Source organism: Narcine bancroftii, chromosome 1 (genome assembly GCF_036971445.1).
Source record: "Narcine bancroftii isolate sNarBan1 chromosome 1, sNarBan1.hap1, whole genome shotgun sequence".
NCBI classification, from domain to species: Eukaryota; Metazoa; Chordata; class Chondrichthyes; order Torpediniformes; family Narcinidae; genus Narcine; species Narcine bancroftii.
The window spans coordinates 323182352-323199741 of NC_091469.1; the positions used below are offsets into that span (position 1 = coordinate 323182352).

At 37.2% G+C, this 17390-nt stretch overlaps 1 long non-coding RNA gene across 1 annotated transcript in view; it reads left to right on the forward strand.

The window, feature by feature from the left end:
• Nucleotides 1-7721, forward strand: part of LOC138751992 (uncharacterized) — a 53504-nt gene extending 45783 nt beyond the window's left edge. The window contains exon 3 of the long non-coding RNA XR_011350306.1: nucleotides 7611-7721. This is a non-coding gene — a long non-coding RNA (uncharacterized lncRNA). The remainder of the gene's footprint in view (nucleotides 1-7610) is intronic.
• Nucleotides 7722-17390: the final 9669 nt, after the last annotated feature.

The following is a 17390-nucleotide window of genomic DNA, read 5'->3' on the forward strand; positions in this document are numbered from 1 at the left end:
ATTTAACTTTTGCGGTGTAATGTATAGTCTTTGTAACCAATTATATTGTATCATACGCAGCCTCGTATTTATTGTATTTCTCATCGTTCCAGAGCATAACTTCTCCCATGTTTCCTTTTTTATCTTTATATTTAAATCTTGTTCCCATTTTTGTTTAGTTTTACCATTTGTTTCCTCATTTTCCTTTTCTTGCAGTTTAATATACATATTTTTTATAAATCTTTTGATTAACATTGTATCTGTAATCACATATTCAAGGTTACTTCCCTCTGGTAAACTCAAGTTGCTTCCTAATTTATCTTTCAAGTAGGATCTCAGTTGGTAATATGCCAGCGCTGTATCTCCCGTTATATTGTACTTATCTCTCATTTGTTCAAAGGATAAGAATCTACTTCCTGAAAAACAATTTTCTATTCTTTTAATCCCTTTTTTTTCCCATTTTCTAAAGGCAAGGTTGTCTATTGTAAAAGGGAGTAGCTTATTTTGCGTCAATATTAGTTTTGGTATTTGGTAATTTATTTTATTTCTTTCTACATGAATCTTCTTCCATATATTGAGGAGATGGTGTAATACTGGAGAAGTTCTATGTTGTACCAATTTTTCGTCCCATTTATATAATATGTGTTCAGGTATCTTTTCCCCTATTTTATCTAATTCTAGTCTCGTCCAGTCTGGTTTTTCCCTTGTTTGATAAAAATCTGATAGGTACCTTAATTGTGCGGCTCTATAATAATTTTTGAAGTTTGGCAATTGTAAGCCTCCTTGTTTATACCATTCTGTTAATTTGTCTAGTGCTATCCTCGGTTTCCCCCCTCTCCATAAAAATCTCCTTATTATTTTCTTTAACTCTTTGAAGAATTTTTCTGTCAGTTGTATTGGCAATGCCTGAAATAAGTATAGTATCCTTGGAAAAATGTTCATTTTAATACAGTTTATCCTTCCTATCAGTGTTAGTGGTAGCTCTTTCCAATGCTCTAAATCGTCCTGTAATTTTTTCATTAGTGGATTGTAATTGAGTTTATATAATTGGCCTAGATTTTTGTTTATTTGCACACCTAGGTATCTTATTGCCTGCGTTTGCCATCTGAATGGGGATTCCTCCTTAAATTTTGAGAAATCCGCGTTGTTCATAGGCATTGCTTCACTTTTATTTACGTTTATCTTGTATCCCGACACTTCTCCATATTCCTTCAATTTCTTATATAGTTCTTTTATTGCTAGTTCTGGTTCTGTTAAGTACACTATCACATCGTCCGCAAACAGACTGATTTTATATTCCCTGTCTTTTATTTTTATTCCTTTTATATTATTATCTCTTCTTATCGATTCTGCTAGTGGTTCTATAGCTAGCGCAAACAATAATGGTGATAGTGGGCATCCCTGCCGCGTTGACCTGCTTAAGTTAAATTGCTTTGATACATGTCCATTTACTGTCACTTTCGCTAACGGTCCCTTATATAATGCTTTAATCCAATTAATATACTTCTCTGGTAAACTGAATTTTTGCAATACTTTGAACAAGTAATTCCATTCTACTCTGTCGAAGGCCTTCTCTGCGTCTAAAGCAACTGCTACTGCCGGTGCTTTATTTCCTTCTACTGCATGAATTAAGTTAATAAATTTACAAATATTGTCTGTTGTGCGTCTTTTTTTGATAAATCCAGTTTGGTCTAAATTTACCATTTTCGGTACCTGTTCTGCTAATCTGTTCGCTAATAGTTTAGCTATTATCTTATAATCTGTGTTTAGCAAAGATATTGGTCTATATGACGCTGGTGAGAGTGGATCTTTCCCTTGTTTTAGTATCACTGTAATTATTGCTGTTTTACATGAATCTGGTAAGTTTTGTGTCTCATCAATCTGGTTGATTACATCCAGGAGGGGCGGTATTATTAGGTCTTTAAATGTTTTGTAGAATTCTATTGGGAGTCCATCCTCTCCTGGTGTCTTATTATTTGGTAAATTTTTTATTATCTCTTGTATTTCTACTGTTCCAAATGGTTCTGTTAATTTATTTTGTTCCTCTATTTGTAGTTTTGGTAGTTCAATTTTAGTCAGAAATTCATCTATTTTCCCTTCTTTCCCTTCGTTTTCGGTTCGGTATAATTGTTCATAGAATTCTCTAAAGTTTTCCTTAATTTCTTTTGGATTATATGTAATTTGTTTGTCTTTTTTCCTTGTTGCCAAGACCATTTTCTTAGTTTGCTCTGTCTTAAGCTGCCATGCTAGGATTTTGTGTGTTTTTTCCCCTAGTTCATAATATTTCTGTTTTGTCTTCATTATATTCTTCTCCACCTTATATGTTTGTAATGTTTCATATTTTATTTTTTTATCCGCCAATTCTCTTCTTTTGGTTGTATCTTCCTTTATTGCTAATTTTTTTTCTATGTTTATTATTTCCCTTTCCAACTGCTCTGTTTCCTGATTATAGTCCTTCTTCATCTTGGTTGCATAACTTATTATTTGCCCTCTAATGAATGCTTTCATTGCGTCCCATAGTATAAACTTATCTTCCACTGATTCCGTATTTACTTCAAAGTACATTTTTAATTGTTTTTCAATAAATTCTCTAAAATCCTGTCTTTTAAGTAGCATGGGGTTTAATCTCCATCTATACATTCTTGGAGGGATGTCTTCTAGCTCTATTGCCAATAACAGGGGTGAGTGGTCCGATAATAGTCTAGCTTTATATTCCGTTTTCCTAACTCTCCCTTGTATGTGGGCTGATAACAGGAATAGGTCTATCCTTGAGTATGTTTTATGTCTAGTCGAGTAGTATGAGTATTCCTTTTCTTTTGGGTTTTGTTTCCTCCATATGTCCACAAGTTTCATTTCTTGCATTGATTTATTTATAAATTTGGTTACTTTGTTCTTCCTGTTAATTTTTTTCCCCGTTTTATCCATATTTGGATCCAAATTCAGATTGAAATCCCCTCCTATTAGTATGTTCCCTTGCGTATTAGCTACCTTCAAAAAGATATCTTGCATAAACTTTTGATCTTCTTCGTTAGGTGAATATATATTAAGTAGATTCCAAAGCTCTGAATATATCTGACATTTTATCATAACATATCTCCCTGCTGGATCTATTATTTCCTCTTCTATTTTAAATGGCACATTTTTGCTAATTAATATAGCCACTCCTCTTGCTTTTGAATTATACGATGCTGCTGTTACATGTCCTACCCAATCTCTCTTTAATTTCTTGTGCTCCAATTCAGTTAAATGTGTTTCTTGGACAAATGCTATATCTATTTTTTCCTTTTTCAGTAAATTTAGTAGTTTCTTCCTTTTAATTTGGTTATGTATTCCATTAATATTTAGAGTCATATAGTTCAGCGTAGCCATTTTATATTTTGTTTATCTTCTCTTTCCGTTTTTCCATCATTACCTTTCCTCCTTTTCCTTTTCTGTTTTCTTATTTTCAACTCTTTACCAGACAACATTCCTACAACATCCAACATTTTCCTTATTCTCCTATTTCTATCTTCTTTATCCCCAATCTCCCCTTCCCCTCCTGAGTTGCCCTTTATCCCTTGTCGGACAACCACATCTCCCCTCTCCATTTGGATTTGCGAATCCACTCGCAAGCGTCAACTGATTTTGCAGTGACCGCTCTTTTCCCCCCACCCAGCCCCCCCCAGAAAAGATTTCGTTTTTTATATGTCACAAAGGTCACTCTTTTAGTTCCCTCCTTATTCTCTCTATTCCATTACCTTCCCTTGTTAATTCTTGTCTATACTTTCTATGTTTTCCTCTAATTACAGATATTTTCACATATGCCCATTGTCTCTATTCACTCTTATACCTCTTTACCCGCATACATATCAATCGTGGTCATTTTTACCCTCCCTACCCGTCTTCATCCCTCAGTCTATTTTTGTCTTTACCCACATACATATCAATCGTGATAATTTTTGCTCTCATTACCCGTCTTCATCCCTCAGTCTATTTTTGTAATTGTTCTGCAAATTTTCGTGCTTCTTCTGGATCCGAGAATAGTCTGTTTTGTTGTCCTGGGATAAATATTTTCAATACCGCAGGATGCTTCAGTGTAAATTTATATCCTTTCTTCCATAAAATCGCTTTTGCTGCATTGAACTCTTTTCTCTTCTTTAGGAGTTCAAAGCTTATATCTGGATAAATGAAGATTTTTTGCCCTTTATACTCCAGTGGTTTGTTGCCCTCTCTTACTTTTTCCATTGTCTTCTCCAGTACCTTTTCTCTTGTAGTATATCTTAGGAATTTTACTACAATAGATCTTGGTTTTTGTTGTGGTTGTGGTTTAGGGGCCAATGCTCTATGTGCCCTTTCTATTTCCATTTCTTGCTGTAGTTCTGGACATCCTAGGGCCTTAGGGATCCATTCTTTTATAAACTCCCTCATATTCTTGCCTTCTACATCTTCCTTGAGGCCCACTATCTTTATGTTATTTCTTCTGTTATAATTTTCCATTATATCTATTTTTTGGGCTAGTAATTCTTGTGTCTCTTTAGTTTTTTTATTAGATTCCTCCAATTTCTTTTTTAAGTCTTCTACCTCCATTTCTGCTGCTATTGCCCGTTCTTCCATCTTGTCCATTTTTTTCCCCATTTCTGTTAAGGTCATATCCATTTTATTTATTTTCTTTTCTGTGTTGTTTATTCTTCTTCTTAAATCATTGAATTCCTGTGTTTGCCATTCTTTAAATGACTCCATGTATCCTCTAACAAGAGCAAGTACCTCCTTTACCTTGCCTATCTTTTCTTCTTCTATTTCTCTGTACTCTTCCTCTTCCTCTTCTTCTTCCTCTAGGTTGACCATCTGTTGTTTCTTTGCTGCCCTTTCCTCCTCTTCTTTCTTGTTTCTATTGTCTTCTGTGGTCTCTTCTTGCTGCAGGTGTTCTGCAGCTGTCGTTGCCGGCTGTGGAGATCGACTCCCCAGCTGGTCCCCCCTCCCGTCGGTGTGTTTTTTTGTATGCGCATCGCGCATGCGCGAGGAGTCGCGCATGCGCGGTTGCGCATTTTTACTCGGCTCTGTGAGCCATTGTTGTAGTTCTCTTTCTACCGACCTGAGGTAGTGGGGTCTTCTCTCCACAGCGGGCTTCTTCGGACAGGTAAGGCCTTCACCTTTTTCCTCCGTTGTCTTCTCTTCCTCTCTTCTTTCCGTTGATTTTGATTTTTCTCCTTTTGTCTCCATCTTCTTTCCACCTTTATACTCACTTTTCTTTAACTTGTATTTCTGTGCCTTTGTATTTTTTCTTGTTTTTCCCGACTTTTCTGGAGAGGGCTGGAGTTCACCGTCCGGCCACTACTCCATCACGTGACTCCTCCCTGAATGCATGTATCTTTAAGTCTAAGTGAATGTGTGCATTTTTAAATGGTGTTACAAAATCCAAAAAAAATCCAAAATCCGAAACAATCTGGTCCCAGGCATTTCGGATAAGTGGTACTCGGCCTGACAGACAATGATATTGATGAGTCTCTTTCCTTTCAATAATGTACCACTAGGGAAATATGCTTTAGAGCAGCCATCCTGAACAAGGGCTGCAGCACATTTAAGGGGGAGCCATGGACAGTAATCCTAAAATATTTTAAATTTTTTTTTTGCAGTCAGTAGGAGAGGTACAGAAAAAAACAACTAAACTTTGCTTCACAGGGAAGAGGGCTCATAAACTCTGACGAGGTCAGAGCCAAGAAAAAAGGTTGAGAATGACTGCTTTAGAAGCAAAGAAACATCAAAGAGAAATGCATAAAACTACTGCAATTTTCAGGTATTTAATGCCTCACCTTGTAGGATCAAAATCTGTTAAGCACAGTTCATTTGCATAAATTTTCAAAAATCTCTAGCAATACTCACATCCTGGGCTGATTGTTTTTTTTAGATTTAAAAAAATTGTGAAATCTGGATGAATTCAACCTGGCATTACTTTAGATTTTTAAAAAAACAACTAAAAATCACATTCATCAGAATGAAATGGCTGTGACTTGTTTTGCTTTTTCATATTTTGCAGGATCTTTGTTATATAATTCTGAACAACTCCATAAACTGACTTAAAGATGTTTTCCCTGCATACCAAATGATAGACGAAGGTGGCTGGCACCACACATATTCCCCACGGAATAATCTGGTGTCACGATATAAAAAGCAGCCATGGCCAGTTTGACCAAGTATGTTGCCATAACCAGCATCCTGCTGTGAATGCAAAGCAAGCAGTTAGAATGAAGAAAATAGGTCAGAGGAAATAATGATTCTCCTTAGAAAATTCCTTACAGGTAAAGTGTTCAACAATGGCAAAAATAAAATAGTGCTATTCAAAGCCAAATATTCCAGTAAAATTTCCAGGACATCAACTCTCAGAACCAAAATAGGATATCTTATATCTCCCTTCTACCCAATCAGCCTCTTGCAATCAGCAGACTTGTCTCTAATTTTCACCGCCATTTTGAATGTGCTGTTAACTCCAAATAATACTTTTCCATCTTCCCTGACATCCAGAGCACCGTTTACAATAATTGCAGATTTCACAACTCCCTTTCACCTCTTCCAATTGAAGTGGCAATTCACTTACTTTCACTTTAGTTGATGCATCCTTTGCTTATTGTGGCTTCTCTTACCTTGGGGAAGCTAGATGCAGACACAATGACAGATTGGTGAATATTAGTTCGCCAAACCATTCCCATTCAAGGGTGAATATAAGCTTGAGGAACAATATCTCATCTTTTAACCAGTGTTCAACAAATTAGAGGTAATCATGTTTCCAGAATCAGTTCCCAAACTGTACTTTTGTTACTCACTGACCTCTTTTCATCTTGAAGTCATCTTTTCCTTATTTAATCTCTTCTGCTTTCTATAGCAGCCATTCTCAACCTTTTTTCCCCCCTTTGGCTACGGCGCCCTTAAGACATTGCTCAAATTTTATAGCTCCCTTTCCCTGTGAAGCGGTCAAGTTTTGGTTTCTTCTGCTCTTCTCAACTACTGACTATATTTAAAAAAAAACATTTATGTTACACAAGGTGAAAAGAAATCAAGACTTTCACCTAAATGTGCCGTGGCCTCTGGGGAGGGTGGAATGACTGCTCAAGAAGGATGAGGTGGTGGAAGGAGACTCTCTACTTCCCAGAAGCACTAACTTCTACTGTGAGTAAATGGTTTAAGAGGCTGGCCATGGCCAGAATTAACACATACCTGTTGGGCACTATTAGTTGCCCCAATAATTACAAGGACAAAGACTGGGAGGAACAATAGGCTCTATTGTACATAAGACTTGAGCTGGCCCAGATCCAAGCAAGGGAAGTGCAGGGAAGGGAGAGGTGGCTCGACCTTTATGGCCTAGACCACAGGGGAGGAGTCCAGGGTCGAGTGTCATCAGGGGGTGGGCCAGCCCGTGCCTTTACCGGCCAATGACTATATACTAGGGGTGGCCAAAACTTGCTTAATGTAAGAGCCACAAACGATAAAGCTCAGATGCTTGAGAGCTGCAGGACAAGAACAAAATTCACACATACATTTTTATTGTACATACACATTTTGTAACAAAAAAATTATATAAATTTAAAGAAATGCATATTAAATGCAATAATATTTATTCATGCCTGCAGTTTTTAACTGATAATTTGTATTACTTTCAGTCATCACAAAGACACAAATATGTCAAAAAAAGTAAAGCAAAAAAAGAGATATCTTAATCGGATTTCCGACTTACTAACTGCGCACAATAAGGAAAAGGAAAACACCAACAGGAGGGGGGCCCAGCTGTGGAGTGAACTTACACAGCGCGACCAGCTGAGAGATGCCCGACAGCAGGGCTCTCAGCTGGAAGAAGAGGAAAGCAACGGGAAAGGGAGTAATAAGAAAGAAAAACAGCAACAGGAAGCCCAACAGATAACTAGCCCAGAAGAAAGAGGACCAACAACAAGAAGCCATGCAAAAAAACACCCAACAAACTGAGGCAAGGAGCTCAACAAGAAAGTCAGAAGAAACACAGATACAAGGAAAAGAAATAGAAGACACAAACCCAAGAGCAGACACAGAAGAAGAAGAAGACCAAGCTCTGCACAGGGGAATAGAAGGTAAAATAGATGGACAGTACATAGATTAAAATATTTCAAGAACAAAGGAAAGCATTAAAAGAATGGTTGACATTAGAATTTAGTGAAATGAAAAGAAAAATGAAAAGTACAGAAGAAAAAATGAGTAGAATAGAGCTGGTCATGACAGAAATAGGGAAAAGATTAGAAAATGTGGAAGAACAAGAAATGCCTGTAGAAATAGAAGTGAATGACAAGAAGAAAATTGGAAGAAAGTGACAAAAAAGTTAAAGAGTCACAGGAGTTGTTAGCTCAGAAGATGGATATAATGGAAAACTATAGTAGGCGAAACAATATTAAGATAGTGGGCTTAAAGGAAGATGACGAAGGCAAAAATATGAAAAAAATTATAAAAGAATGGATCCCAAAAGTCCTGGGAATGCCAGAAATACAGGAAGGAATGGAAATAGAAAGGGCACACAGAACACTAACCCCCGAAACCACAGTCACAATAAAAACCAAGATCCGTTTTAGTAGAATTTCTGAGATACTCGACAAGAGAAAATATATTGAAGGCAAGGGATAAAATTAGAGAGGACAAAAAACCATTGGAGTACAAGGGTCAAAAACTTTTTTTTACCCAGATATAAGTTTTGAACTCCTAAAGAAGAGGAAGAAGTTTAACACAGCAAAATCGATCTTATAGAAAAAAGGCTATAAATTTATGTTAAGATATCCAGCTGTGCTTAAAATAGTTATCCCGGGGGAGCAAAACAGACTGTTCTCGGATCCGGAGAAAGCACGAGAATTTACAGTATGCTTGCAGGACAGAAAGAGAGATGAAGAGATGTAACAAGAATGAAGAATGACGACAAACTACATATAAAGATGTAAAAATAATGTATAAGTAAGAACTAAAGAAGGGAAAGAAAAGGGAAGTAAGGGAGAGGGAAAAAAAGGAGGGGGAAAAAAGAGAAGAAAAGAGGATGAGCTTTGTTTTAATGTGAAGATAAAAGTCTTTTCTGGAGGGGGTTGGGTGGGAGAGAATAACGGTCACTGCAAAATTAGTTGACACTTGCGACTGGGTTCGCAATCCGAATGGAGAGGGGAGTTGTGGTTGCCCGGCAAGGGACAAGGGGTGACTCAGAGAGGGGGGGATACTTGGGATTAAGGTAATTATAGATGTGGGAGTGGTTGAATTATTTTATGTTTTAGAAGTGTTTTCATACATTGAGTTCAAAAAAGGAAAACTGAGAGATGAAAATGGAGAAAAGAGGAAAGGTGGTGGTGAGGAAGCGGAAATGAGGTGTAAACAGTATATGAGATGGCCATATTGAACTATATGACTATAAATATTAATGGAATACATAACCAAATCAAAAGGAAGAGGCTATAAAATTTACTGAAAAAAGAAAAAATAGATATAGCATTCGTGCAGGAAATGCATCTAACTGAAGTGGAACATAATAAATTGAGGAGAGAATGGGTAGGGCACATAATGGCAGCGTCATATAATTCAAAAGCGAGAGGTGTAGCTAAATTAATCAATAAAAATATACCAATCAAAATAGAGGAGGAAATAATAAATCCAGCAGGGAGGTATGTAATGATAAAGTGTCAGATATATTCAGAATTCTGGAATTTGGTCGTTATATATGCACCTAATGAAGAGGATCAAAAGTTTATGCAAGATTATAGATACGCAGGGGAATATATTGATAGGAGGGGACTTTAACCTTAATTTGGACCCAAAGGTGGATAAAACTGGACAAAAGACTCGCAAAAAGAACAAAGTAGCCAAATTTATGGTTAAATCAATGCAGGAAATGTAACGTTTGGATATATGGCGGAGGCAACACCCAAAGAAGAAGGAATGCACATATTATTCGAGTAGATATAAAACATCCTCAAGGATTGACCTGTTCCTGTTGTCAGCCCATATCCAAGGGAGAGTTAGGAAAATGGAATATAAAGCTAGATTGTTATCTGATCATTCACCCCTGTTATTAGCAATAGAACTGGAGGACATCCCACCAAGAACATATAGATGGAGATTAAACTCCATGCTACTTAAAAGACAAGAATTTAGAGAATTTATTGAACGCCAAATTAAAATGTACTTTGAAATAAATACGGTATCAGTGAAAGACAAATTTATATTATGGGATGCAATGAAAGCCTTCATTAGAGGGCAGATAATAAGTTATGTAACTAAGATGAAAAAGGACTACAATTGGAAAATAGAACAGTTGGAAAGGGAAATAGTAAGTACAGAAAAAGAACTAGCAACAAGGAAAGATACAACAAAAAGAAAAGAACTGGGGGACAAAAAAAAATATAAAACATTACAAACGTATAAGGTGGAGAAGAACATAATGAAAATAAAGCAGAAGTATTACGAGCTAGGAGAAAAAACACACAAAATACTAGCCTGGCAACTTAAAACAGAACAAGCTAAAAAGAACTGTATTGGCATCAAGGAAAAAGGACAAACAAATTACATATAACCCAACAGAGATCAATGAAAACTTTAAGGAATTCTACAAACAATTATACTGAACTGAGAATGAAGGGAAAGAAGACAAAATAGATGAGTTTTTAGCTAAAATTGAACTACCGAAATTGCAAGAAGAGGAACAAAACAAATTGATAAAACCATTTGAAATAGAGGAAATACAGGATATATTAAAAAAGCTACCGAACAATAAAACGCCTGGAGAGGACGGACTCCCAATAGAATTCTAGAAAACATTTAAAAGTTATTAATTCCTCCTCTCCTGGAAGTAATGAACCAGATAGAAGAAACACAAAACTTGCCAGATTCATGTAAAACAGCAATAATTACAGTAACACCAAAGATGTGGAAAGATCCACTAACACCAGCATCATATAGACCAATATCTCTACTTAATTCAGATTATAAGATAATAGCAAAACTATTAGCAAACAGATTGGCCGACTGTGTACCAAAAATAGTAAAACGAGATCAAACTGGATTTATTAAGAAAAGATGAACAACGGACAATGTCTGTAAATTCATTAACTTAATCCAAGCAGTACAAGAAAATAAGATACCAACAGTGGCTGTTGCTTTAGACGCAAAGAAAGCCTTTGACAGGGTAGAATGGAATTATTTATTCAAAGTATTACAGAGGTTCAACCTACCAGAAAAATATATTAATTGGATTAAAGCATTATATAAGGGACCATTAGCAAAGGTGACAGTAAATGGATACGTGTTCAACCAATTTAAATTAAGTAGGTCAACTAGGCATGGATTTCCACTATCTCCCTCACTGTTCGCTTTAGCAATAGAACCATTGGCAGAACTGATAAGAATAGAAAATAAAAGGGATAAAAATAAAGGAAAAGAAATATAAAATCAGTTTATTTGCAGATGATTAACAGAACCAGAAATATCATTAAAAGAACTACATAAGAAATTGAAGAAATACGGAGAAATATCGGGATACAAGATCAATGCAAATAAAAGTGAAACAATGCCAATGAATAATGCGGATTACACAGAGTTTAAAAAAGAATCACCATTTAAATGGCAAACACAGGCAATCCAATAACTAGGTATTAGATTAGATAATAATTTAGGCCACCTATACAAATTAAATTATCAGCCATTAATGAAGAAATTACAGGATGACAGGACATTGGAAAGAATTGCCACTAACACTGATAAGGAGGGTAAATTGCATTAAAATGAATGTCTTCCCAAGGATACAATACCTATTTCAATCGTTACCATTTCCCTTAACAGAGAAATTCTTCAATGAACTAAAGAGAATAATAAGGAAATTCTTATGGAAAGGGGGGGAACTGAGGATAGCACAGGATAAATTAACAGAATGGTACAAACAAGGTGGTTTGCAGCTACCAAACTTTAAAAATTATTATAGAGCAGCAAAATTAAGGTATCTATCAGATTTTTATCAAACAAGGGAAAAACCAGATTGGACCAGGTTAGAGCTAGATAAAATAGGGGAGAAGGTACCAGAACATATACTTTATAAGTGGGATGAAAAACTGGTGCAATTTTAGGTTCACCAGTACTGCACCATTTACTCAACATATGGAAGAAGATTCACGTAGAAAGGAAAAAAAACAAATTACCAACTACCAAAATTATTATTGACGCAAAATCAACTAATCCCTTTCACAATAGATAAGCTTTTCTTTAGAGAATGGGAGAGAAAAGGAATTAAAAGAATAGAAAATTGTTTTTTGGGAAATAATTTATTATCATTTGAACAAATTAAGTACAAATATGGAATAACTCATGGTACAATGTTTGCATACCACCAACTGAAAACCTACTTAAAGGACAAATTGGGAAGCAGACTGAGATTACCAGAAGGAAGCAGCTTTGAATATGTGATTACAGAAACAATGATAATAAAAAGATTTATAACAAACATGTACATCAAGCTGCAAGAGAAAGAAAATGATGAAATAAGCTGAAAACCCAAACAAAAGTGGGAACAAGATCTAAACATAAAGATAAAAAATGAAATATGGGAAAAGCTATGCTCCGGAACTATGAGAAATACAATAAACACGATGTTACACATAATATAATATAATTGGTTACACAGGCTATATATCACGCCCAAAAAGTTAAATACATGGATTCCAACATTATCAGATAGATGTTTTCGCTGTAAGAAGGAAACGGGAACAACAGTACATGCAATTTGGGCATGTGAGAAAGTGAAAAAGTTTTGGGAAGATCTAAATCAGGTATTAAATAAAATCACAAAAAGCAACATACCAAAAAACCCAGAGATCTTTCTTCTAAGTAATATAAGATGTAAAGAATTAGGCTTCAAACTGGATGAAGCGCAAAAAAGATTTATTAGCTGCAGCAAAAAAATGTATAATGTCAACCTGGAAATCAGAAGAGAGCCTGAGAGTACAGCAATGGTACATAGAAATGAATAAATGCATTCCATTGGAAAAAATAACATATCATTTAAAAAATAAAGTCACATTATTTGAACAAATTTGGGAACCGTACATGGAACACAACAGAGAGGGCTTGCCTCAGACCTCCACCCCCTAAAATGACAGAATGAGAAGAAGACAAAATGACCTGATCCAGTGTGTAAAAGTAGATGACACAATTTTCTTGTTTATTTTCATTTTGTGATGATATTGTTTAATGGGTTTATGGTATTGTATATGTTGAAAGTTTAATGGGTTTGGAGGGGGGTGGGAAGGAGGGAGGGAAGGGAGGAGGGAAAAAAGGGGAGAAAATGCCACTGTGTATATTCAAGAGGGATTAATATGATTAATATAGTTCATAGTGTGAAAAATTTAAAATTTTATAAAATGATTTCCACCTTACAAAATTAGTCTTATTATAATCATATTTTTTTAAACTAAAATACAATGCTACAAATATCAGGCTATGAAAGACGCGAGTTTGGCGGGCGAGGGGGAGAGACTGGCAGCGTGAGTCGGGTGGGGGAGAAGCTGGCAGCACAAGTCGGGCGGGCAAGGGGGGGACCCGCAGTGCGAGTCGGGCAGGCAAGGGGGGGTGACCGGCAGTGCAAGTCGGGCGGGCGAGGGGGAAACTAGCAGCGTGAGTCAGGCGGGTGAGGGGGGAGACCCGCAGCGAGCCTCATATTAAAGGTCAAAGAGCCGCATGTGGCTCGCAAGCCGTGGTTTGGCCACCTCTTCTATATACAATCCATATACAATCCATATAATTACAGTATCTAGGTAAAGATTTGGACCCACTGCAATTTACCTATTGTTGCAATCGCTCCACAGCAGATGCAATATCGCTGGCACTCCACTCTGCTCTGGATCACCTAGAAAACAGCAATTCATACATACAGCTGCTCTTCATCGACAATAGCTCGGTCTTCAATACCATTATTCCCTCAGTGCTAGTCAAGAAGTTACAAACTCTAGGCCTCTGTACCCACCTCTGCAACTGGATCCTTGACTTTGTCACCTGAAGACCACAGTCAGTACAAATTGGAAACAACATCTCCTCCCCAAGGATGTGTGCTTAGCCCACTGCTCTACTCATTATACCCCCATAACTGTGTGGCCAGGCACAATTCCAATGCCATCTACAAGTTTACCAATGACACCACAATTGTTGACAGAATCACAAACAGCAATGAGGAAGCTTCCAGAAGGGACATAGATCAGCTCGTTGAATGGTGTCATGACAACAACCTTGCGCTCAACGTCAGCAAAACCAAGGAGGAAGTCAGGGGAACACAACCCAGTCCGAATCAAGGGCTTAGTAGTGGAAGGGGTCAAGAACATCAAATTCCTGGGTGTCAACTTCTCCAAGGATCTGTCCTGAAGTCTCCACACTGAGGCAATCACAAAGAAGGCTCACCAGTGGCTATACTTGTGAGGTGTCTGAGGAGATTTGGTATGTCACCGAAGACTCTCATAAACTTCTACAGACGTACCGTGGTGAATACTTTGGCTGGTTGCATCACTGCCTTGTATGGAGGCACCAACGCTCAGGACAAGAATAAACTCGAGGGTTGTTAACTCAGCCTGCGACATCACTGGCACCAAACTTCACTCCATCGAGGAGATCTCCATGAGGTGGTGACTTAGAAAAGCAGCCTCTATCCTCAAAGACCCCCACCACCCAGGCCATGTCCTCTTCACTCCGCTACCATCGGGGAAAAGGGACAGGAGCCTAAAAATGAGCATTTAGTGGCACAGGGTCAACTTCTTCCCCGCTCTCATCAGATTCCTGATAATCAACAAACCAAAGACACAGCCTTACTTTTCGTTCGCTATTATTTAATTTTTTATAGTAATTGTCATAAGATGGTCATAATATGAATGTTCGCTCGATGACGCTGCTGATAAAATTCAAATTTCATGATAGGTTCATATTAATAAATTCTAATTCTTTTCTTACAGATATGTATCAAGACAAGCACTGCTCAGTTGTCTCAATATTCTAATAAAGTTTGGCACATTTGAGTAAATTGAAAACCTGACAATTAAAACAATGGTTTACAAGTACAATTGTCCCATATATTTTCTCTTTCCATGGCTATTAGTCCATTCCATTTAAATATGCACATAGTTAACCATATTAGAATTATAGCATAGAAACAGGCCAACTTGGCCCTTCTAGTCCATGCCGAACATTTACTCCCACATAAACCCACTGACCTACACTCAAGCTGCAATCCTCCATTCCTTTCCCCTCCACATACATATCCAGCTTCTCCTTAATGCTAATATTGAGCCTGGCTCTGCCACTTCATCTGGAAGCTTATTCCACACACCCACCACTCTCTAAGCCAAGAAGACCTCCCCTCATGTTTCTTCTAAACTTTTGCCCCCTAACTCTGACTCATGTCCTCTCATTTGTATCTCTCCCTTTCTTAAAGGAAAAAGCCTCTCCACATTAATTCTATCTATACGCCTAGTGATTTTAAATACCTTAATCAAATCCCCTCTCAACCTTCTACGCTCCAAAGAATAAAGACCTAACTTATTTAACCTTTCCCTATAACTAAGACTGTGTAACCCTGGCAACATTCTAGTAAATCTTCTCTGCACTCTCTCCAATTTGTTGATATCTTTCCTATACTTTGGTGACCAAAACTGTACACAATACTCCAAGTTTGGCCTCACCAATGCCTTGTACAATTTTAACATAACATCCCAGCTCCTATACTCTGATTTATAAAGGCCAACATACCATAAGCTTTCTTCACTACCCTATCCACATGTAATTCACCTTCAGGGGACTATGTACCATTATTCCTAGATCCCTCTGTTCTACTACACTCTTCAATGCCCCACCATTCACCACATATGTCCTATTTTGATTAGCCCTGCCAAAAAGTAACATCCCACACTTATCTGCATTAAACTCCACCTGCCAGCTTTGAAACCCTTCTTCACTATCCACAGCTCCACCTATCTTAGTATCATCCACATATTTACTAATCTGATTTACCACCCCATCATCCAGATCATTAATGTATATGACAAGTAGTAATGGACCCAATACTGAACCTTGACAAAACAGTTATCTACCACTACTTCTCTGGCATCTCCCATTCAACTATTTACTACTTCAATGTTAATACCTAATGATTGAACCTTCCTAAATAACCTTCCCTGAGGAACCTTATCAAAGGCCTTACTGAAGTCCATTACTACAACATCCACTGTTTTATCCTCATCAACTTTCTTAGTAACCTCCTCAAAAAATTCAATAAGGTTTGTCAAACATGATCTTCTCCTCACAAATCCATGTTGACTGTTACTAATCAAACATAGTTCATTATGTTCCAAGCACAGTCCACACTAACAAATTTGATTACGGCGACTTTCATACTGCTTCATAACTCTACATAACTCTCAAAAGTTGATAAGCATGTTCAGATATTCCATCTCAAAAGATTACAGCATGAAATAAATTCTGTTCATTTCAAAAAATATAATTGTTCTCATTATAAACCTTGGTATCAGTAAACCAGTTGATGGAAAGTTACCTTCTTCCATCTGGTCTCTGAAATGCACCCAAAACTATTAACGTTCAACAGCTGACTTCAGTGTCACAAATTATTCAACATTCATTTTGTTGCAGGAACAGACATTATTCTTTTGTCATCTGATGGTAGCATCTATACATAAGAGCATAGAACAAGCCCTTTGCCCGATTCACCCAAGTTGGCAACCCATTTGTTTAAAGAATAGTTTGAAGATGGCACAGTGGTGCAACTAGTAAAGCCACTGCCACAAGGCGCCAGACATACCGATTCAGTCCCAACTTGGGTGTGTGGAGTTGGCATATTCTCCCTGATATCACATGGGTTTCCTCTCACATCCTAAAGGCATGCCTGTTGGTGGGTTAGTTGGCCATTGTAAATTGCTCCTGGTATGTAGGTGTGTGGTAGAAGCTTAGGGGAGTTGATGAGAATGTGGAGAAAATTTAAAAATAGATTAATGTAGGATTAGTGAGAATGTGTGATTGATGGTCAACATAAACTCGCTGGGCTTTTTGGACTTCTTTTCATACTATCTCTCTCTGAATCTATGTCCTGCATCATCAGACTCTTCAACAACAAACTCAATCAGGGACTTATTTAAGGGGGGGGGGGGGGGAATGTGCCACGTGGTGACATGACTCTCCCTGAAAAAGTTTTTAAAAAGAGTTAAAAAAAGTATAGAAAAGTTCAAAAGGGAGTGAAATAAGCTGTTGGAAGAGCTGAAAAAAAGAACAGAATGCCACTAAAGAAGGAAAAACCTGTCACTACAGCATTGGAACTGGAAAAGGGACAAAGAGAGAGAGATAAGAACTTTGCCCAAGGTCTCCCCCGACAATGGCCACTGCTCACAGAGGAAGAATACTTACTGCAC